Here is a 24,892-nt window from a genome sequence, read left to right as displayed (position 1 = left end):
ATATAAAATAATAACCTGGTAATGGAGGAACATAAAAGGGGACAGTGTTTAAGTTCTCATCAGAATTAACTGAAACAATTTAGGGTCCTTGCTGTTTGATAGCAAACTACAAAGTAACAGAGAAGAGCTAGACAAAATTAATTAGACCAAGCAGTTTATAGGAGATGAGAGTGAGAGAAAAGCAGTTTATTTGCAATTAAGAGTGTTAATACTTCTATTAGTAGTTTCACAGACATTGCTGTTAATTGCTGGGACTGTAAGTTGTTTCTGTCATTGAAATGACGACCTTAGTCGCCAGAAGTGTGAGCTTTTAAGTAATGAAAAGAAGATGGAGTTAAACCTTCTGCAGAAGTTCCATGTGGCAGTGCCCTGCCTAGGCCTGGCCTCCATCGTGTGCAGTGGCCAGCAGCACTTGCAGCCGCCTTGCCAGGCCACTGTGCCATAAGGAGGGTAAAGCTCTTCGGTGCTGTAAAGACTTGAGTGTCTCAGTGCAAGCCAGGAACGTTTAAAATTGATGCCTACAAAGACTTTGGGTGTTTTCAGAGTGTTAGTTGACTGTAAATTTTGAGAATTGAAGTGTTGAACTTAACAAGACTTGCTTTTGTCTTGCTCGTGATTTCTCACTGAAACACGTGGAAATCAGTGGATATTACGATAATATTTCTGTTATTTCTAATGTAATTTACATAACCTGAAATGAGGACCAAGCACGTGACTAGATTCACATATGAAATGAGCCTGTCCTTTTCCTGATTGGCTCCAAATCATCTAAATCTAAAAGAACAGGTAACTCTCTCAACAGTAGTTACACAGCTGAGTCTGTATAAGTAATACTGTGCAATTGTGCAAAGCTAGGAATATCTTCCTTTCCTCGCTTGAACTTTCTTCTGCTTCCTATGTTTTCTCTTTTGTACCCTCTTGATTGTTTTCTTTTTTCTATACCTCTGTGAACTTTCCTGTTCTGTTGGTTTCATAAATCTGCTGATCAATGAACTTACTCTGTTTAAGTGTGTTGCTGTTTACAGGAGAAACTACAAACCAGTTGTATCACTACTGCTCTATTTAGCTTTAATGGAGAGTACAGCATGCACACGCTGAAGTTTATTCATTTGTAATCATGATGTTCCCTCCTGTACCCAGAAGTGATGCAGCATTTGAAAAATGGAAGTCACAATATACACTAAGTTGCTCAGCTCATAAAATAGGAATGCTCAGAAAATGAATACAGCAGTGTTAAATACAGTTAATCAACTCTGAAAAAAAAATATGTTTTTATCACTGTAATATATGTACTTGCATGGGATATTAATGAAAAATACCAGATACTTTGCTGTCTGTATTTATTCTACACTGTGCTTATTACTCTCATTCAACTAATTTAAGTTTGTTTTCAAGATAAGGACAATTTGCTCCCGAGGAGGGAAGTTTAAATGTCTTCTGTGCTGTATTTTTATTTGAGTCTGTAAAGTAGAGTGTGTGCACTGAATATAAGACCAGCTGAGCTGGAGATTTTGTACATCACAGTGGATTGACAGGGTAGACCTGTAAAATTGTTGAGCTATAAATAGTTACATGGAGTGCATTGTTAGGATGTGTAACATAAAAAGATAAGACTTTATTAAATTCACATTAATAATCTGCCTCAGAATAGCACTGTGACTTCTGTCGATTTTTGCTGCATGAAGTTTTTTTATGCTTCTGTACTTCAGGTAATGCGCTTAAGACAAAAAGAAGAAAGTGGCCTTGGTTAAGTGTTTGTTAAATGAATGATGCAGAGAAAATCACCAAAACAATTAAACATATTATTTCAGTAATTTTTTTTCCTTGTAAATCTCTCTAGTGTGCTTTTAAAATTTCTCTTGCCCATTTGAAAGTGTCTTTTCAAGGTAAGGTAGTACCGGGGCATTTCATCCTTTCAGTTAGTGACTCTTGTCTTGAAATAAGATGGCTGATCATTGGTGGGAGAAGGTGAGTGAATCCTCTAAAAATCCTACAGAAACAAATCAAGCCCTATTGAATTAATTTATTCCATAAAGTGACTTAAAAATGAACTGGAGAGAAAAAGTAGATGTAATTGTCCTAAGTTATGTTATTTCTTTGAATTTAAATAGGTATTGATGTGGGGGTTTTTTCCAAAAATTACTTATTTTAAGCTACATGTTCTAGTCAAGATTTTCATAAAACTATGAAAAACTATTCAGTAAAACCTCAGGAAAAATGTAGATATTCTATTGCTTATTTTTTGCTGAATAAAACTGGCAATCTGAGAGAACTACGCTGGATGGTCAATATCTTACTTGTCAGTATTGGGTCAAAGATTCTAATTTGACTCTGATGCAATTGGTGTGAATAGAGGACATCTGAAAAACAATTAAAATGTATGCCTTGGCTTCGATGCTGTTTAATTGAACTTTTATGGCAGGTGTTGTTCTGCACAAGGGATGAGTAATGTAATGCCATTGTCTTGCTTTTTCAAGTGATTTGTAATTTTTTCTATATCTTTTAATAGTTGGTAGTATTCATGTATCAGCTATTTTTATCATTTCATTGCCTCAATACCTTTATGGCTTGGATTTAGCATCTGTAGGCCATGAATCAGTTTGGTGATCATCCTGTTCAGTCTGTTCATTCGTGTGCAGTGAAAATCTAACAGTCCTTGTGCAAAGAAAATTCAGAATCACTTATAAGTTTGCAGCTGTAACTCTTATTGTGACAAATGCCTTGTGAATTCAGTATTGAAATGTGCTTTTCAAATACCTTACTGCATGTCCAGCCTGGATTCCTGGATTCTGGTAGTTCTAGTTTGCCATCTCACCTGTGAAGCAAAAATGGGACATAGCCTTTTCTCCTTTTTGGTACTGTGAAGAATGTGATGGGAAAACAGTTCACTTTTTAAGAGGCCTATTCCCTGCCTACCTGCACCCCAAAATATGCTCCATTTCATTAATTCCTTTTTCAAGTTAATTTCTAGAGTTTCTTCTCTCAATACCATATGTTAATAAAAATTCATGAAAATAGCAATACGTGATTCATTTGTCTGGGAATTATCTTCCCATAAATACTTCCCATGATGTAACATTACTGTTTTCTCCCATTCTATACTCCTTATTCTTTATGGTGCCAAGGTGTGTACCATCAGTCATTTCATTATCCTTTTGTCATCTTTATTGCTTGCTGAGACTCTTTGATATCTTCATCTTATCCTTCTTTCTTTTGTTCTCAGTGTTCTAAAAAATATTGATACTCGTGTTGATAGCAGAGCTGTGCTGATAGACCTGCTTGCAAGGTTCTGTTGTTCAGAGGAGTCTGTCCCTCACTGTCATTACTCCTGTGTCACTGTTGTAGAGAATAGCTGTTTACCTGTTTACTTCCTTTAGGTGTTTTTCCTTTTCTATTTCATTGTTTAACACATCTCTGTTTGCAGCCATCTCTTACTCCCTGATTATTTTGGTATCACTATTCCTTCTGCTTTTGAAGCTATCTTTTTTCCCTTAAAAAAGTCTGTAATGTTAAATTTTCTGAATTATTCATAAGGCCGTATATGAATACCTGCATCTATTATTCAGATCTTCTTATTTCTTTTATGCTTGAGCCTAAAACCTCTTTTATAATTCAGTAATAAATGAGAGCCTTCAGTTTGTTCAGAGTTCTTTTTGCTGACCTTATGTTTATCTCCAAGGTCTCAATTGTCTTTTAATTAATTGTGTGGAGCCCTGTAGTGCAAGGAGCTACAGACTTGTTAAAATAATTTAGAGTATCCTTCCCTCTTTGCTATCTCTGTCTTTATGCACTAGCCTACCTGTGCAATATGTTTGAAGTGGTTCTTGGTCTAGAATATATTATTTACTAGCTATTCTATATAATTTACTAGCATACAAATATTTTTCTCCAATTCTTAATCTTTTATCTGAGAATATTACTTGACAGTTATTTCCATTTTACCTTTAAAGAGGTGCTAATTTAATTACAAAAAGGTTAATTTTGCTTTAAGCCACTTGCTCCACGTTCTTTTTTATTTCTTTTTTATTTCTGTTCCCCATTGTCTGAAACTTCTGTCCTCTAGAGCAGTAGCTGGTGTGCCTGTGAGCTCCCCACTTGCTTAAAAAGTATTTCTAGAATGGATGTCACAGAACCACTGAACGATTCAGAGTGGAATGTGAGGACCTGAAGGTCTCTGATGCTCAGAGCAGGGTCAGCTCAGGTGCCACCAGGCTGCTCAGCAGTTTATCCAGCTTAATCTTTAAAAACCTGGAACTGCATGACTTCTCTAGGCAGCCTGTTCCAATGCTTGACTGTTCTAATGGGAAAAGGTTTTCTTTATATCGAGACAAAAGTCTCGATTTATTATTTGTCTAGAAATATATGTGCTTGTCTGGAGTAATATATTTTCTGCCACTTGATGCTTTGTAATTCAGACAAATAGTTGCTTATTGATACTCAATTCTCTGTTTATTTACAATGTTGTGCTCTTGGTAGGTAAAAAAGAATTTAGTCTTAGTTTTGATAGTCCTATTTTCCTTGTCCTGTCCAACCTGTACTGCTCCTCATTTATTTATGTCATTTTACTACTAGAAAAAGTATGTGATATAATTATAAAATAAAACTCCTTCTGCAGCTTTGTAATTATCCAGAGCTACATTATAATATTTTATCAGCTTTATGCAAAAGAAAGTTCTAAAATTAATGGGCTGCAGTACGTTGTTTTAGATTAGATCATCATAACTGAAATGCTAGGAAATTAATCTCTTTTAGACGTCTTTGCTTATGTACTTTAGGTTTATGATACCAAGAATTTTTCACCTAGTACCTGGTTTCACATTAAATTCTGTATTTAGGAAAAAATATGGAGGAATAAGTGGACACATTGAGATTTCTAAAGGCCACAAAGATGTGCGAAGCATTTTAACAATCTTGACAGTCAGTGTACATAAATACAATATGTAATCTGCTGTGATTTCTGATATAAGGCCATTTCACAGAATTCAGTCATAGGAGTACCAGAAACAGTAGGATTCGCCATCAGTTTTTTCAGCTCTAAATTTAAAGCTCTTTTGGGTCTAGCAAAAGAGAACTAGAAGCTATTTGATACAGCTTCAGCAATGCAGTCTCCTCTTCAAAGGGCCATTGTAGAAGAGTTACAAATATCAGAGAATGCCATCAAAATAAGGCCTAGCTTTAAGTAAACAAAGTAAATACACTTTGTTAAGTACGTACTTTTATTAGTAAACATATACTTTTGCAATAGCCTGAATCGGGAGCATAAACATGAAAAGTGGATTACCAGTCAGGAGTGATTTATGCCTCAGTGTTGAAAATCTGTGAAGGGATTTTTTGATTGCTCTTATGCTGTTCCCCTTCCAACATTATCTGTATTTAAATTGCTTTAATTGCATTGTATATTCCAAATCTATGAACTTTAAGAAGCTTTTATTTAAAAATAAATAAAATGCCTTTTTAGATAGCATTTTTACTCTAATATTTTACTGATCTTTGTGGTTTTTTGAATATTGGCATGGTAGATATGAGTGTAGTATTATTGAAACATTTTGTATTAAGAATGTTTTATGACATTCTAGACTGAGATACATCTGTTCCATGTTTATGGTGAATGGTGTCAATTCAAGAAATCCAAGTTAAGTTAATGGCCTATTCCTTCTTTTCTGGTGTTTCACCTTATGAGTGACCAGCCAGTGTACCAAACCCAAAAGTAACCTTTTACATTTTTAATGATGACATTGTATATTAGGTTTGTTGGTGGCGGAATTTTTTTAAATTTGTCCTACAGTTTGTTAGAGATATTTGATGGAAAGAAAACCTCTGCCATTTTGGTCATACCTGACCTGTCCCACTTAGCTGGGAACAGCACAGAGAGATTTGTCACAGGCCACAGATACCCCTACAGAGCAGGAGTGTCTCCAACCAGCAGGCAGTGACTCCATCCGAGTTAATGAAAAGGGGAGCTGGCAATGTAGCACAGATGAGAACAGAAACAGAGTTGCAAGAGGGTATCAGTTCACTGAATGAATGATCACAAAACCCATATAAAGAATTTTGACCACAGTTTTGCTTTTTCAGCCAGGAAGGGATCTCTCTGTTTTTGAAGAATTTGATTCTGCTGTGTTCCTGAATATTAATGTGAGATTTCTCTTGTGCAGTATGATAAAATGTGTGGTTGCAGACTGACTTGAAACTGTTTGTATAGTTGTGAACAAAAGTAATTTCGCATAACACGTGCTCTCATCTACATGTTGACAGAATTGTATCTGAAATTAATATAAGTGATTAAAAAATATATGAAAACCGTAGTTTTGTATCCCAGGTACCAAAATAGATGCTAACTTACAGTTCTAATAAGAATATTTTCCAAGAAGTAATGCAATTGTGATTTCTTTATGTAATCTGGCATTCACATCTTTCATTATTGCATCTGTCAAGGGAGATTGGTTTTACACTGGTGGGGGATTGAAAGATATAACTGACAAATGCTCCTATATCTTACGAAAATTTGTTAAGTGGCTAAATGTATAAATGCATTGCTGTATAAGATGAAACAAAGCTTAATTCCTGACAGAAGATCTCAGGGGAATCTGTTCTAAAATCAAAAGTTCCATGAGCAAAAATACAACTCAAGTAAAATTAAATAAAGTTGTAAATGGAAAATTGCTGAAGTCACAAATTTCTTTTGTCTGTGGAAATAGCTAAACCAGCTACCTAGTGTATGGATTCCTCTTTTATTTTCTGTAATCCTTTCTAGTTTTCTATTTTGATCTGGCTTCTATTTTTACTAAAGCATGTACATGCACACACTATATTGAAGTAATGCACGAATGCACACAAAAAAAAATCCCTTCACTGTCATTTTAATCTAACCTACTGATCTAATTGTGCGTCATGTAATGACGCATCTCATTTTGTCCAGGCACAGTTGAAGCAATTTATGAAAGTACATGTTCCTTCCCTTAAGAATGCTGTTAATATGGATGATAATGTTGTGGATGCTCTGCTTGTTGTTTTTTTTTTCTCTGAACGTAAAGCAAAAATAACCACTTCAGGTTGTCTACTGCTAGGAAATATTACAGAAGAAAATGGTTTCTTATTTTAAATTTAATCATTCTTGGTTAATAAGTTTGTTACTACTCTAAACATCTGAAGTACCATGCTGATAAGAGGTTATGCAGTTCATTATTTTAATGTCACTGAATTAGAAGACCTCAGCTCCTGAGATGAACCAGAGTCCATTACTAGAGAAAGCAAAGTCTGTGGTGTAAGAACTGCTTTGGCAGCAGTGCTCACGTTCCTCCACCTCCCTGAAGAGGCACAAGTGCTGTGCTGAGTAGCTGAGCTGCTCACCCCCTTCCCATGTATGTCAGGATGTGTTCACCCAAGGGAAGGTACATGTGTGATTTTGATGGTCAGTTCAGCACTCACAGGCAGTGTTGCCAGCCTTTTTGTGAAACTGCTGGTTGGCACTTTTTGGCTCAGCACAACGTCTCCATAACTGCCTGGTAGGGAATATGCACCGACCTCTCCTTTATGATCATATATTCCCTGGTATTTGCCTCTTTTGTCTTATGCAGGGATAAAGAAACATTTGAAGCTGTGTCCAAAACCACAGAGGTACCTTTATAAAATAAGCAAATTCCTTTTATTTTTCACTCTTAGTGTTACACTCAGCGTTTTCAAGAGCATTTGTTATGAATACAGCGAAGAAATAATGTTCTCTTGTCCAAAATACTGTGTATGAAATGTCTGAGCCCTTCTCTTTGCTGCTGTGCCTTTTGGCACCTACTGCTAAATTGCAGCTTTTTAGGCAGGAGACAAGTAGTGTCTGAAAAACATTCTTGTCTGCTGCATTACTTCCCAGTGTTGTTGGCTCAGCATGGAGCACAACGGATCAGGGTTGTAAAATGCTGTAATTCCTCCTGTTGACCCATGTTTTTACTCCAAATCGATTAAGACAGAAGCTGATGCAGGCAGGAAAGGTAAAGTTAAAGAACAGGGGAAGGTCCAGTGCCTCTTCAGGAAAACAAGGTGAAACCCCTTCAGTTGTTGGTTAGGAGGCATCGTGCTCAGCTGGAAAAGGCAGCAGTGATCCTGTGAAACATTGTGATTCTGTTGCTGTAGAGGAAAAGGGGTTTGTTTCCTGTTGTTACTATAAAAGCAAAGTCTGGGAATGATGGTTCCCATGGCAAAAGTGAACCCAGGAGTTTTGCTGAGGAAAAAAATGAGTGTGTGTTGCAGCCAGCCTGCATCTGAGTCAGAAAATCAGCGTCGATCTGGGGAGAAACATCGATAAAATGTGTCTTAAGGATTGGGAGAGAAGTGAAGGTTGTTTTAGAGCTGGTGGTGACCTATCGTGCAGTGAACTACTGCTGTACGTTGCTACTTTTGCAGATGTGAGACGTTATTTCTGGCTGTTCTGTACGTGAGGTGAGATGTCTGATTCCGAGACGTTCACGGCTTCTTGTGCTACCTAACAAATGTATCATTGCAAAGTTTCACAGTGGGATTTAATTATTTTGCTTTTCATGCGATAGTATTTCTTGTGCATATTTTTATTGGCATTTCTGTTATTGAAAATGAACTCATTGGTTTTCTTTATTTAATTTCTGTGACGTTATGCATTTTTTTAATTTAGATTTCCAATTTACCCTGACAAAACTCTTACAAATCTCCTTGCACTACATTTTTAACAGTCTAAGTGTATACTCTTTATTGTTTTGGTGTTATTAATGGATAATCATGCTGAAAATCTACTAGAAAGATGTATGGTTTTTTAACATATAAGATTATTGTGTTATGTAATTCAAAGCCTTAAGACCAGTCCAATTTCAAGGGGAAATGTAAAATTAATCACTCCTCTCCATATCTTCCACAGTAAATAGCTGTTGTTCTGTACTTTTAGGTATCTGTCACTAACTTGCCTGCTTCAGCAACAGCAGATAATCAGGCACTGACCCCAAGCTACTTATCAAAGTAAATTTTCCAAGCTGATAATGATTCTAAGTTGTTTTACATATGGAAAGAATATAGTATATAAGAAGCATAATACTGTAGAAGAAGAAGAATGTAATAGAAGTGATATTAGGAAACCATTTATTTGCTATACCAACACAGGTGACTCGTAAGGTAAAAGCAGGCTACATAACACACTAGAGCACAGGCTTAGAGCACTTGCAGCATGAAGGAATGAAGAGACATCTAAAGAAATAAATACATGGAAGAAGTTTGCATTTATTGTCTTAAGTGTGAACGAATCTTGCTTCCAAGTGCCATAAACCTTCTCTGTACAGAGATGTGCATTTCCCCAGAAAGCACGGCTTTAATTTAATGGGAAGTTTTTGCTGTTGACACTGGGAGAAGGCTTGGTAAATATTCACTTCGACAGAGCTATACTCACTTAGTCCCTTTGAGGACCTGTCTCTATTATTTTAATTAAAAGCAGCAGACAAAATCTAATCATGCAGAGCCTGCACCATACCAAATCCAGAGTCAAAATGAACTCTGTACTCGGTGTAAAACTGAATTGAGCAATCATGTCATGTAACCAGATCTTCTGCAGCAGGCTCTGAAAGGCAATGTCATGGGAAAAGCAAAAGAAGCAACTGCAGCATTCACTTTTCCTTAATATTGCCAGAGCCACGCCAGAAATGTTGTTAGGAAGCAACATCTAATTAAAACATTCTCAGTTTAACTTTGGGGTATTTCATAATCTCACCCTTGGCTTTGTCTTTTTATTAGCAAAAGGCTTAAGTGACTATGAAATATAATGAAAGGCCATGGGGAGGGCTTGCACACCACAAAGCTGCTAATCCATTGGAGACCTATGTGGGAAATGAACATTTTTCAGCAAGGGTGCAGAGCTTTGAAGGTTATCAGGACCTTTTATCTTCTAGTCAGCTTTCTCTGAACTTGAAGCCCTATCTGTGTGAAGTACATCCCAGCAAATATCTACTAAGCTTGAAATGGAGAGACTAATGTATTGCTGCTTTTCCTCAAATGTTTTAAATCTGTATGACTTATTTGTTTTATGTAGCCTGTGGGAGCCAGAGTGAGAGTCCAGGACATTAATAGCACAATACAAGTGTGTTTAATGCCCCAGAGAGTTTATTGTGCAGATTGTTAGGTGTTATTCAGACAATGTGGGTTTGACAATGCAAATGTCAAATAGAGATGTATATTTTCCTTAACCTCATACTAAAAAAAAGATCAGGACTGATCCAGTAATAGTAGAAGTGTAATATTTCCCTCTCAGATTTGTTATTTTTACAGAAGAATCTGATCAACTGGGAACCAGAAGAGAACCTCAGTTCACTTTCATATTTTATTTCATATTTTTTATTCTTTTTATTCAGCATGGAGTAGTCTGAGTCATAACTAGGAACAAGGTATCTGAGAAAATACTGGGTGACTTTGACATTCATAGTCAGTCAGTCTACTTTTGTTTAGTCTCGCAAGCAGTAAGGAGAATAGTTTGCTTTGTGAAGGAAGAAGTAAACCTCAAGAGCATCTGAGAGGATTAAATTATATGAAGGGAAGTTATTAGGTAATTTTAAAAAAGGGTATTAGCAAAATTCAGAATTTCTGCTGATCAATAGATCTCCTTTGCTTTGAGTGTTGCCATTCCTAACCACACACTACCAGTGATCCCTCTGGGAGCTGCCATGTCAGTGTTTAGACATGCCCATGTCAGGCACTTCAATACAGCTTTAAGTGACAGCAGTACTGGGCTGTCCCCAAACTCCTTTACTGGTGAGTAATCATGTCATGCAAAATCCGTTCCTGCCATGCTGCACCTGCGCCGCTGTGCTTGCCCAGCAGCAGCAGCTAACACAGAAGCACAACTTAAATTAGCCACTTAGTTTAAACCAAAATGCAGCTGAAACATTCATTAGGCTCCTTGAAAAATCTCAGCTGCTTAGGCTGAGACCAGTTGCGGTTGGTTGGTTGGTTGGTTGGTTTTTTTCTTAATAGTTAAAAGTACTAACTCTGAAGCTTGACTGAAGTTTTAGATCTTTTGAGAGGAGAGGTAAGCTGTTTACTTTACAATTTTTTATTGAAAATAACAGTGTCCCAGCTTGGGGTGATAACTTACATAAATATGACTTCTGACTTTTTTAACTCTTGTCACTGTGCCTTCCGCAGAGCTTTAAATATTATTGTGATCTTTATCAAACACATTATTCATAGAATTAATACAGATACCATTAGCCCAGGAGTACTGAAAAGTACCATAAACCAGCGTGTTGGTGGTTTTTTTCACTTATTACTTAGCTTGAGTCATTTCCCTGTATCAGAGGGGTTGCCATTGAGTTGAAGAGTTAACCCTGGCCATGATTGGTGTTCACTATGTCCAGATTGCTCCTAACAACATAATTACCTCTTATGTGTGTTTTATATTTTCAGTCTCAAATCCTTGCTTCCTCTTTTGTATTACCACTCTTACACATAGTTAGCTCTTTGTGTGTAAAACATCTGAACTGGGTTGATTGGATGGCACTGCTTATGCTACCAGAATGATGTCTTAAATGAACTTAACTGGATAATTTTAAGTACTGCTTAACTGAAATCCTCAGTATAAAGCCGTCCTCCCTGAATCACGAACTGACTTTTTTTCTACTCATCAACTGAGCTCCTCCTAACTGTTTTCAGATGTAGTAGCAGCGTGATGAGGGGAATCACTGGTAGGTCTAGTGGCATTTATTCCCAGGGTTGCTGTTTAGAGGAGTTCACTGTGTGCCATTAAACTGTTCACCTACATGGAGAGTAAACTAAATCTTGGACTGGGCAGATACAGAAGTCTGTCACAGGGGGAGATGTTGAAGCAGACTGAGTTTTACTTCTGTGACAAGACAGTAGATGGGAGAGAAGTGGATGTGTAGCAGGATGGATTTTTTTCTGACTCCTTTCTTTGTTAGCCACAGGGGTTTATATGGGCCTTGCTTCCTTTCCTGTATCCCCAAATCCTATGGCTGAGAGTGTATTCCACTTTAAATAATGGGAGTTTTGTCATTCACTGAATTGCTCATCAGCTTCCTAGAAGGAATACTGCAGAATTTCTTTTGGAAATAGTGTGTTTACCATGTTCCATCACAGCCCATATGAAATGTATGGCTCTTAGGAACTTAAATAAAAACAAATTAAAATTTGCTTCAAATACTTGCAATTCTAGAATTTTTTTTCTGCAAAGAAGCAGTAGGTATTCACAGAGAAAGCAATGTGGTTGATACAACTGCAGCTAATTCGCTTCTTTCGTTAGTCAAATGTTTAGAGACAATTTGAGTTAATCAACCTGCTCTTTAAAAAATATTGAAAAGGTCTTACAAATTAATTTTCAATTTGGAAAGAGCATTTGCATTAAAAAAAACCAGGAAGGATATGCACATCTTAGCAGAGTGCAATAGCTGTTAAGTTAAAAATAATTAGGATATGAAATAACAAGTGTCTCTAGATATATGTAAAGTACAATTTTCAGTAAAATATATTAACTCAGTTTTTAAACTGTTTCTTCGGTTAGTATATAGGTTGGGATTGGAAGCTCACTTTTTTCAGTTAATGAAGAGAAAACTGCTTGATACAATTCAGCTGTTTAACCATGCGTTGCAGATAAACCTAGTCAATTGATTATCTGCATCTCCCCAATAGTTTCACTTTGCTCATTAGTGATAATTGCTGCTCGTTAGTGGGGAAAAAAAAAGTTGTAATCGATGTGTTAACATCACAGAAATAGCAACACAAAGCCTAATGTCCTTAGTCCAGCGTTTGTCCAAAGTCCTCCTCCCTTGGCACTTCACTCTGTATTTTATTACCTGATAACATTTGCTGCAATTTAGGCTCAAAAATTATTTGCTTCATAGTATCTCTTATTTCACATGCCTATAAATTTCTGAAATGTTTCTTTCAGTGCTGTGTTTTTTCTGGAGAGGAAATTTTTTTGGAATGCAAGAGTCTTCAGTGGTCCAGAGGGCAGTGCTTAGGCATTATTTTATTTATATATATTTTTTAAATGTAATGGTGTTATTTATAGTTTTCCATAGACTTGAGATGTTTCAACAGAGAAAGTTTAACAAAGTGCAGTTTATCTGAGGAGGAAAAATTTCTTAGGATTAGATTTATTCACATATTTTTTTCCTCTTTCTTCATTGCAGCTTCTATGAGATGCTAAATTGCAGAGCTATTACTGACATTAGGCTATTTGATTAATTTAAAAGGCTTTTGCCTCATTTCATATCTGAATTTTTTTGAATATGTAAAAAGTCTTATATTTCATGCTGTCTTATGAAAAAAAATTGTTTGCTTTTGGTTGCACTGCTGAATCTCTAGTTTTAGGATAAGAAAAGAGGAGTTTGTGCCTACACAAGAGAGATAGGGAGGAGCAGATGGTATTGTTTCTTGTCTTTAAAGAGGTCTTACAGGATTACAGAGTTTTTCAACCAACAGAGTTTTTCACTGGAATCATACTACAAACTAGTTTAGGGACAATATTTTGGTACTGAATAAACATATATAGTAAATAAAAGTTATCAGTGATAGTAAATAAAGCAAATTCTAAACTCAAAAAAAGTTTCTGACCAACTTCATTGGTTTTACAAGGTTCTTGTGTTCTGAGATGGCTTTTATATCAAAACAAACCAGCTTTGTTGCAAATGAAGAAAAAATATTTAATTGAATTCTTAAATACAAAGCTAAGTAGATAATGTTTTCTGGAAGCTTCAGAATTAACTTCTTATCTTAGAAGTTATTGTGGTTGGATGTTTGGTTTGTTTTTTTTTTTTAAGAAAAGACAATAGATTAATACACAGAAACCAGATGTTTAAATTAAATATATACAGCTTCATCAAGGAGAGTTTTTAATGTTTCCATTAAGAGCAGCATCTTTGTAGTGTGCTAGGTAGGATTCTTGTAAGAAATCTTTGTAATTAAATCATTGTAATTAGCTGTTATAAGATACAAGCATCCTATTTTTCTCTACAAATAAAAAGCAGACAAGTTTATTAGAAATCCATTTAGACATTTGGTAATTTTAACAGTAGGCAAAATTCTCATACAGAAAGGTTGAAATAAATTTCTGTAGTACTTCAACATAAATTATTACATTATTACCAAGAGTTGCATTCCTACATGGAGAGCAGTGGCCAATATTAAAACAAGATGTCTTGATTTGTAAGCTAAGCAGATGGAAATTTTCATAGAAAGTTACTTAAAGGAGATTAAAAAGTCAGATCATATCCTCCTGGATACCTACAAAACTTAACTTCATTGATGCTTTGCCTTCAAGGGTATTTATAATTTAGGAGAGAAACAAGTGTAATGTTAGACAAACAGAATAAGGTACAGTAGGGTATCATGTTGTACCAGTGCATGCCTTGAACATACTTATACACGTGAGCTAGTTAGTCCATGTTTTGGAGTTTATTTAGAAAAAGAAAGAGCTGCGTATTTTTCTGAAGAGAGATGTTTGGCATCATTCTTTATTATTCTGAGAGAGTGAAATACCTTTTTCCCCTGGAAAAACCCAATGGCTTTTCAGACTACTGACTTTTCTCAGGAAATGTACTACTCATTTTGATTGTATTAGGGATGAGCTTTCGTTGTGGGTACTTGCTTCAGGCACCTAAACTTGGTCAAATTATTAATCATGGAATTCATATTGCCAGAGGAGATTTAGCACAAAGGAACAAGAGCACTTAAGGAAGACTGACAGATGGAGAAGTGTGTGTGGGTCTGTATAAAAACCTAATAATGCCTGCTGCAAAAATCCTGGTGTTTAGCCCAGTATTCTGTAGCTCCAGTCTTTCTTAAAGACAAGCTGATGTTTATCCATGTCATGTCCGTGTTATTCAACCTCTTTTCAGTTATAGCAACACGTTTACTGAATTTGCAAACGTCCAACAGGATGTCTGTTGCATTTCAGCGTTGTAAGAAGTGACCAGTTTGTATCTGGGAAGCTGTAAGAAATTAAGGTTTTTCCATTTCTTCAAATCCTTCCTTCTTGTCTGTGATAATTTCATCCCCCTCTAGCTCTTTGCCTATAATAGAGGAATACCTACATGTGTCTCTTCATTTGTTATCTGAAAATTTTTATTCTTAGCTCTGGAAGAGTAATTTAAATTTAAAAAACAAACAAACAAAAAACCAAACAAAAAACCAAATGCCTCTGGATGGGAATCTGAACCTTGAGATTTTCTTTTCTTTATCTCAGAGGGTTTTGCTTCATTATTCATAGGAGAGGGCTTTATATCACTTGTACTTTACCAGCCACAAACTTGTTCTGTCAGTTTTAACCCATTTATATTAAAGATTAATTAACAAGATTTGAGTTTTCTTTAACCATTGTGGAAGCTTTGTGGAAAACCCTAGCATGTGTACATAATTGCAACACAGAGACCACAAGAAAGTTATTTTTGCAGTGTTCATAGTGGTCTTAATTTAAAAAATCTGATAAACCTGTTAGTAAGCTACAAATGTACTGCAAGTATAAGAGTTAGCCCTAAATTATTTCCCACTCACTGACCTACACTTTTGAATGCATTGAAGCAAAAATACACACTTTAACACAGTCACTTACTAAAGTTCAATATCCCATAAATGACCTCAATGACTAGATGAATTTGAAGGCATCCACAGCATTTGATGGAGATGTCAGTCATGGTTCTCTCTATAAGTTCAAGTAACACAGGTCAGAAATTGCAGGACATAGTTTGGCTCATAAAGTTATGGAAATGTAGACTGATTTCAGAATACCTGGAGTACAATACTGGTTTTGCCAAAAGGTTAGAACCAAAAGAAAAAAATTGGGGAGGAATGACTCAGTATGTCATTTCATTATGAGACAACTAACAGTGAAACCTGGAGCAGGAAACAGGTGATCATAAATACACAGTCTGTTCAGGGGGCATCCTGGTCAGCATTTCTGAATCCTTTCAAAATGTCTTGTAGGATTCACAAGCCTTTGCCTCAGAAAACATCTGCTTTCTGCAAATATTGCAGTTGCTTCTGTGAAAATACTCTTACTGAGCTGAAGTCTGTCATTTCCCAATAGGGGCATGATCAGTGAAGGCTTTGCTTAATTGGGATGCGTAGGTGGTTGTTGATTCTCTTGTCTTTATTTTCTGAAGTCTAATTCTGCATTATTGGAACATTTGATGTTCCATGTGCCAGTTAAGAATACCTGGAAATGGATTTTTTTGTGCAATAAGAGCAATTTAAGACAAAATATAAGAGAGCAGCTCACATCTGAATGACAGTTCTTGTTTCAGCCAATGTATAGTAATGGCAGGTCACGCACACTCTGTTTCTACTCTGTTATGACTCTAGTTTTCAGTGAAATTTTCTTGCATGTTGCAAAGTAGGCCAGAATCAGTCCCACTGTTTCAAGCAATTCTTGCTCTACTCTGCACAATGCTCCCCACAGGTGGATTTTCCTGATTAATCAATCCAAAACAATTCTTAAATGTTTCCAACTCAAAAATTAGTCTTAACAAGGTGGTAATATATAGATAGATAGATAGATATAGATATATATATATATATAAACAAAACTGTTTTAGAGGCATCTAAGCTGAGGTTTTATGTCTCCTTTATTGTTAGCAACTGTGGAATCTGTAAATCCTTACCTTTTTAATGGTGTTTTATTAAATTCATTTATCTTAGTTCATAACTACCTCTTTTCCATATTACCTCTGCCTTCTCTGGCAATATTGTGAAAATTGAAATTGATGATGGCAATATGTTGGCAACTTGATGAATCATATGTTTTCTGATTGTTTTTTAGAGTAGGTATAAGATATATACCACTAAGGTGATGAGTAAAAAAGGGTCATCTGAAGGAATCTCCTCTCTAGTCCTGCTCAGAGAAGCAAAACAGATAGGAGCTGTCAAAGAGGATGCATGAAGAGCAATACATTTTCCTTGGCTTTTGCAACACCTGACAGCAAAGGAAAAATTCAAAGACAGTTAAGATGTGCAGAGATTTTACCTAGCTGCTTTTCTTGACAATTTTGCAAACTCGATTTTTCCTGAATTAATGACATAGCCTTCTAAAGCTGCTGGGAAATAGGAAGGCATCTCATTTCAAAAGACAAGTAACTTCCTATGTAGGGGAGAGAACAATGAGAGGCAGAGGCAGCGGGTTGGCCAGCAGGGAAGCCTTTTTGTGTGGAATTTCAGTTGCAGTCATAAAGGCATCTCCATGAACCTTCACACCTTGTCCATGGCCTTGGCATTGGTAAGCGGTGCTGTCTTCTGCAGTCTATTCTTTGGTGTTCTTTCACCTTCTGCTTTCGTGCCATGGCAGTGCAGCAGCCGTTGCCTCCTGCCTCCCTGTCAGCCCGCCCTCAGTCGCTCAGCGCTACCCGAGCTCTTCAAAACACGTCTCGCCCAGGCAGGAAAGAAAAACTGGGTCACAGGCAAGCCCAAGTAGGCTAAGTTATTGCTATTCAGCTGCTTTTGTTTGAGTTGTTCTGTTCAGGCCTCTTCAAGTCTGCTTATTCTTTTCATTAAGCCATACTCAGAGCTGTGATGTTTCAGCAATGTTTGTTCAAGGCTCAACACCCGTTTGGCCCTATAGCTGTAAGCTGTCCATCGTGACTGCCACAGAGAGTAATGGGGAATATTTTTAAAGGACGTGAAGCTGAGGGACACAGAAAGGGCTGTTGTATAAAGCATGAGTCAGAAAACACTTGGCCATTACTGCTTAGCAAAGTGATCTTTGTCTTAAAATGTTGTGATGAACCAGAGGAAGTGCTTACTTCTGGCACAGTATTTCCATTTGCAGTTTTTAGATAAAAATCATGACCAGAAATGTTACAAATGTTGCAAAGCACATGAAAAGCTGCCCTGTGCTGTCAGAATCAGTATTGTGTATGACAGCTCCTGGCTTGTAACACCCAACTAGGCAGTCTGTGTAGGAATGTTTATTACTGGTACCACCAGTCAGGCTTCAGCTGAAAATGTTTGACACTGATGTAATGTGTCCTTCAGTTTGCCATGCCGTGACTTGTAAAGCTGCTCCCTTTCATGCAGTCATAAAATAATTCAGGAGCTCTCCAGTCAACTGATTGGATGCCAGAAACCTCCAGTGGTTGTCCCACTCTACTCTTCACTGGTGCAGTTCAGCACTGAGCTGTCTTCATGGGAAGAGGTTTTCCCTCAGAGGAAAACTCTCTTGTTTCAATCACTGTTTGTCTTGTCCTCCTACCCTGTGCTGCTGGCTCCATCTTGTCAATAACTAGGGGTCAGAGATAATTTTATTTATTTATTTTGGGTTTTTAAGTCACTTTTAACTTTAAAGTCATTGTGTGTGTCATTCTGAAAATATTTTTCCTATTGTTGAGTTTAATTTTTTATTTTTCTATAGATTATAAGAAAGTATGTTAGACTTTATGGTTTCAGATAACCGTGAATCCTTTTGAAGTGGAAAGTTTATGTTTTTTTTCTGACAATTACTGTGCTTTACTCTTGAAAAAAAATCAGCCTATATAAGGGATTTTGAAATTTAAAATTCTATTAGTTAAAGATGCGTTTGTGTATTTTCAATAAAGGAGAGAGTGGACAAAGTTTATCATGTCCTGAAGGGTAGCACAAAGTTTACATGCCTTGTACATGTACGTGCTTGCCTTTAAACATGTGCTTTAAGCTACAATTTGCAAGTGTTTGAAGTCCACCTAAATGTATTAATATAGAGAGATTGAACTATATATTGGCTTTTGGTTTTGGGAGGCCAGGAAGAGGAGTAGAAGAATAAGTAAGACTGTATTCTCAAATACATAAAGAAATGTCTTTAAACTAGGAACACAATTAGGATGTAGCACTGATGTCATGCAATATGTCAGTTGTTAAGATTTTAATCCCCTTCTTCAGTCCTTCTGAAGCACAGGACTGTGGTAGGGCTTGCACTGCAGCAGTCCCAGCAGTCGCATTCACATCCAAGTTGGCATTTGAGCAGCCTGGCTTTGCCAGCTTGCTGCCTACCTGCAGCCACTGCCAAGTGCGTGGAGCAGATCCCTCCCCGTGGGTGAGCGCCGGGAGCGCACTGCGAGACGTTCTGTGGGCTGAGGGCTTAATTGTGTCTTAGCACTGCTGCTCGCATTAGTAGGCTCTGAGCATCTGCCATTGCTCAGTATGAACAACTGGATATTATCCCTCATGTTGGCAAAAAGCCTCTGGAGGATTAAAGGAAGAGTGTAGCTGCTTACAGTCACCATATTTACTTTTCTGTGTCTGCCAGCACAGTCTGGTTTTCTCTCTGATCATTTATCCAGCCTAGACTTGAGTGTTGCAGTCATTATGGTGAGCAAACAGGCACTTGCTGTGGTGGGGAGCTGACTGACAAGAATATTTTGTGAAAAGGTGAGGGGGATACTGCTGCATCTGTAGAGGTGAGGGACAGAGCACATCAAACCAGACTGTTTCCAGGTTCCACTGGTTCATGGAATAGGCAGGGAAAATCAGCAGAACAAGTAATGGGTGCACAACTATACAGTCCTTTAATCTCTGCACACCTGGGAGGTTTGAGTGGGGATGGCTTCAAGGGGAACACAGATGGACAGCACTTCTGTGTGAAGGACACTTCTCTACTCCCTCCATCAGCCTCTCCTTGTTGTCACATCCAAGTGGTCACTGGCTTGTGAGAAGCCAGGTCAAGGAGGTGGGGCTTGGAACAAAAAGAAGGCAAAGCATAAATACATAGTCCTGTACCTGCAGAGTCTTGTTCAGAAGCTGTTGTACTCAGTACTTGTGATATCTTCCAGCAGCTGACTAAGCCCTTGTCCTTACCCTCTGTGCCCTCACCCTCCAGAGCCTTCCCAGGCAGAGCACCACGTTTCTGTTGAAGTGTATGAAAACCGAAATATATTTCAAGTTATTAACGATTGTTTTCTGTGGTTTTCCTGTCACTGCTCGCACCATATTTCTGTAAAAAAATCTATAAATGCACCCTGGTTAAAACAGCAGCAGTCAAAGAGATGGCACTTAATTATGATATTGCTTGACTTACTGTGAGCTCCTGACAATGTAGCCATCAACAGTAACTGTCAAATGCACTTTGACAGCTTTGCTGTTAGCTTGAGATTTGAGTGGAATGTTCAATATCAGCAAGTGAGCGAGATATAGGGAGAATTTCCAGTGACAGGGCTTTGTTGATAATAGCAATGCAAGCTCTGAGATCAAATAAAGTATCAGCTGGGAAATTAAGATGATATTACATTACATGTTAGTGATGCTTAGGATCTTAGGAGTAACAACCCTCATCAGCTAAGGAATTACTAAGGCAAAATTAAAGAATGCTATTGCTTTATAATGCCATAATATTTTATGTAATAAACTTCTCAGAAACTGTCTTTATGGAGTTACATATAGAACAATTATGTCACTTATCCATTGCCTATTCCACTTAATGGTCTTTGGATTAGTCCGTTTATATATATCTACATCCTCAGAAACCTTAATAAACTCTGCAATAACTCGTGCAGTTTGTGTCCAGATGTCCTTCCCTCTGCTTCCTCCATTTACCAGCACAACGTTTGGTTGAACAAGGGCCTCGGGAGAGCTGGAAAGCTCAGCCCAGCATCGATTTTGCAGAAATGGAAGAATACATGTGGAAACATAATGACTGGGGAAAAAACCCACCAAAACAAAATCCTTCTGGAAAATAATGTTATTTAATTTTTAAAAAAAATCGCAGTAATTTTTTGTAATATTTGCCAGTCTTGAAGCTTTTGTGATTTATGCTTTGAAGCTTTTTGTGTTTCTGTGAAAGACTGTGAGTTTTTTTCTGTAGAATGCAGAAAATATTGCATGTGTCTTTGTTCAGTGGAAGACCAGTAGGTTACATTCAGACTTCATATTATATTAAACTATGTGAATTTTCTTACCTAAGGTTCAAAAGGCTTCAAAGACATTACATGAGAACGGTCAGCAGTGCTGTCAACACAAAGGTGGCTGGAACTATGCAGACTCCCTTAAGTTGGTGTTTGGCTATGAAACTAAATTATTAGCATATTGCATGCCCTCCTTGTCTGCTGACTTAATATGGTCCTCTCACTGACTGTGGTTTGATGGTGAAAGACCTCATTTTAAGGGGCTGAATTTTGCATCCTTTGGACCTGCAGCAGAAGCTGGAGGTACTTGGAGCTGTGATACTCAGTAAGCAGAAGTGACATAAAGAATAAGGCTTGATGGTAGATCAAGTAGATGAAGTTTTAGGTATTATCTAGGAGGTTTCAGTACCTTACACAGAGCAGGTTTAACTGTTATTTCAGTAGTGTTGTTAACTACTTAGCAACTACAGCATCAGAGTGTTATCGACATTGTTCTCATACTGAATCCAAAATACAGCACTGTACCAGCTACTAGGAAGAAAATTAACTCTGTCTCAGCCAAAACCAAGACAAGTAGCTGTTAGTTTTAGCTGTTGGTTCAGTAGTGAGGTGCTAGCAAGCAGTGGTGCTGTAAAGAGTCTTTGTACCACCTAAACTTGCCGAGCACTGAAAAGGTTTAAAACCGGTTCTCCCACTGTTCCACTGGAATTTTCTTTCAGTGTATTTTTGCAGTTGGCTTCTTTGGTACCACTCCACTGCCATTCATTTTCCAGTGGCTGCATGAGTCACTGCAGCTAGTACTGTCCTGTTCCTGATGGATTCTCTGGCCTGTCATGCCAGGAAAAGCACTCACACAACATTGACATGGGGGTTCTCTCTTGCACAACGTGAATACACACAAAGCAAAAGTGTGCAGAGAGGGGATACTGGGCTCTAAAGTTTCTTCTCAGTCGAAGAATAAGGGGGCAAATTGTTCTGCTTCATTGCCCTGTAAAGTTTTGGCTCTTCCTGTTGACTGGTGTCTAATTCCTCTTGCTCTTCTCAATCTCTTTTTCAGTTTCAATTGTGGTAGCAAAGGCAGAGCTCTCTGTGTGCGGGAACCAGTAACTACTATACTTCTGAGACTAAATGCTGATGGCTGATGGAGTTATAACTGAGTTGGGTGTGTTTGGCTTGGTGACAAAAGTATCATTGTTGATCAGTGCCCTTCTACACCGAACAATAGGAGATGACAAAAAAAAATAGATGCTCTGCAGGGTCCCAGCCCCCTCCATTTCAGACATGACATGTCTTTTTGGGAAAAGGGAAACAGTTTATTTGAAAATGCCTGCTGCTTCCCTGCTCTTTCCTGCCAAGAGCTGTTCCTTTCTCTTCTCTACTGCAGGAATTCCACAGCTTATAGGGCCACGTGCAGTCCTTATTGTGCAGGAAAAGCTTCCGCAAATCTTTAGCTTTGTATCTCAAATCTGTAAGCTTTCACATGAGATTAGAGTTCATGTTGTTTAGGTCTAGCTGTTCCACCCATAATTTCACATCATACTACCATGATACTATTTCTTCAGCGTCCTGATGCATTTTAGTACAAATGTCCTCAGCAGTGGTCAAATGTAAAATAGAATTGAAATGTTTCTGATCTTTTAGTAGGTTCTTTTTCTCTCCACCAGCTATCAAGTATTCTCCCGTGGGAGTATTGTTCCTTAGAGGGCTGTTCCTTAGCTGCTTATCCCTTTCACATGTCAGCAAAAGTGCAGGCAGCCATCAGGCAGGAAGATTACAGCCAGAAGATCACAGTTTTAGACAGCTTTACCCTTTTTATCATAAGGTTTTTTCACTGTACTCATTGTCTAAAATATCACCATAGATCTTTAGCTGTCAGCCTTTATTAACGAAATAAATTTTTCTCCTAGATCCAGACTGTAAATTAAGTTTGAGGAGGGAGGAGAACTGGCCTTTATACTTGTCTTTCTCTCATAATTAAAAAAGTTAGGGTTAAAACTTTTATATTTAGGTGGTATCAAAAATTATTAAGATGAAAGGTTCATATGTAATTTTAATTCTTATTAGAATATAATAGGAATGTAGTACAGGTTAGCTTACTGAGTTTATTTTTGCAATAGTAGAAGGTCTTAGAGAATCTTAGAATTGCTATAATAGTTCTAAAACTGAACCTTTTGGCAAGGAAAATTAGCGCCCGCACACAGAGGACTGATGAGACTTAGGTCATGAATTTTGCTGGTAAATGACTGATCTTATCCATCTTAGAAGTAGAATGAAAATAGATAAAGTTTGTAATAGAATTGGATTGTCTTACTTATAAATTGTCAACACAAAAACACTTCTAACAAGAAGTTTTCTCAAAAGGAAAAAGCTACTTCTCTTCCCTTAGCTTTCTATAGAGCTATTTCAAGCCTAAGATTTAATGAATATGTTGCAATGAATGTACTTAAATATGGCTTTGAGAGTTTGTTAGATTTGAGTTCTGCTTTGTAGGTGAGGCAAGTCCCCAAATTCCCTGCAGATAAAAGGAAACAATTGTTTCTTAGGACATCCAAGTTAAAAGTAAGTTACCTTCAGAATTAAGATCTCACTGTTTAAAAGTGTTTATCAAATTTTCACTTTATAACAAGTTGCAGTTACTAAGAATATTGACACTGCTGTAACCATACACAACACTAGATATTCCTGTGTAAGGTTAGCTTCTCTTTTTTCTTTTTTTTTTTCTTTTTTTTTTTAGATAACTCTTCAATGTTTGGCTCATTTTATTTCAGGAGATGTTTGTTCATTACTTTTGATTGAGACTTCACCTTTCCCTCACCAACCTAAAATTGAGAGCTCAAACTCAGGTTTACAACACATACCTTTGCATACCTTTTCATCATGAGTCTATAACATTATACTTAATTCATTACTTCATTTTTAATATTTCATGCAAAACTAGTGCCAATGCAGCATTAATGTCGTAGAATTAAGTACTTAAAATAGGTCAGTCAGGCAGGTTGAACACTCATCCCTTTCTTGTCTGCCTTATGTGTACACAGAAAATGATCTCACTAGTGTTGAATACCAGTAGTCAAACAATGTATAATGTTGTGCAATTGTAATATATAATGGGCTACATCTATTTCACTTTGCTTTCATAAAGATCCTTCTGCTGTGGACATTCCACTAGCAGAGGAAAATGTATTTCGTTCATCTTTGTTACAATCAGAATTATCGAACGGTTCTTCCCAAGACAGAATCACTGTCAAAACTATGAAATGCTTTATGAACTTCTGCCAGCATAAGTCAGCTTGCTCTGATTCCAGTTTGAAATGGGAATCTGTGCAATTAACCTTGACTCTGTCCTTTCCATAAATGATAACAGATACAAACTTCCTCTTCTGATCTGTTAACCTAAGTGTCTTGAGTCCCTTTTAAAAGGGAAATTCTACCCAGACAGAAAAACGTCTTTGGAATAAAACTCAGTGTCTAATAAAAGTAGCTGAGAATTAGAATAAAACATGGTATTTTATGTGAAGTAATCCATATGCTCTTAAAGATGTTGAAATATAATTATCTTAGATGGGTTTATCTATTTCATGTATTTGCAAGGACTTCATTCCTTTAGAGGTTAATAAGTTTATATTCCATTTTATCATGTTAATCACTGAAATGGAAGAGGCAATATCCTTTTGGTTACAGAAAGGACAAGGGTCTTGACTTACCCAAGGTCAAAGAAGAAACTTGTGAACTCTGTCTTGCAGCATTTCAGCTGTTTTGTTCTGCCTTAGCACAAGCTACAGCATATGGCAGAGAATCTGTACAGTAGGCTTTTGCAAGTGAAAGAACAGAAAACTCTTGGGAGAGTTGAATGTCTGATGGTGAGGCAATCACAGATTTTGTGGAACAGGCAGGCTTTTTTTATTCTCCTCATGAATTAAATTTAGAATGCTGTATATAGTTCAGTACTTGTCACACATAAATCTTAAGTATATTGAGAAATATGCTTTAACAACTCTCTTGCCTTTTAACTTACAGGGATCCATATTTTATTGGAAATCTTGATGTTGTGTATGAGGTTTCCATGTAGGCCT

General features: G+C 37.1%; 1 protein-coding gene across 3 annotated transcripts in view; it reads left to right on the top strand.

Annotated features, from left to right (window-relative positions):
• Nucleotides 1–24,892, top strand: part of NRG3 (neuregulin 3) — a 368,049-nt gene that overhangs the window by 309,536 nt on the left and 33,621 nt on the right. The gene's annotated exons all lie outside the window — the stretch shown is intronic.

Source organism: Pipra filicauda, unplaced genomic scaffold, assembly GCF_003945595.2.
Source record: "Pipra filicauda isolate LSUMZ 115617 unplaced genomic scaffold, ASM394559v2 scaffold173_size1550139_pilon, whole genome shotgun sequence".
In the NCBI taxonomy this organism is placed as follows: Eukaryota; Metazoa; Chordata; class Aves; order Passeriformes; family Pipridae; genus Pipra; species Pipra filicauda.
Note: the sequence above shows the minus strand (reverse complement) of the source record. Positions and strands in the feature narration are given on the sequence as shown.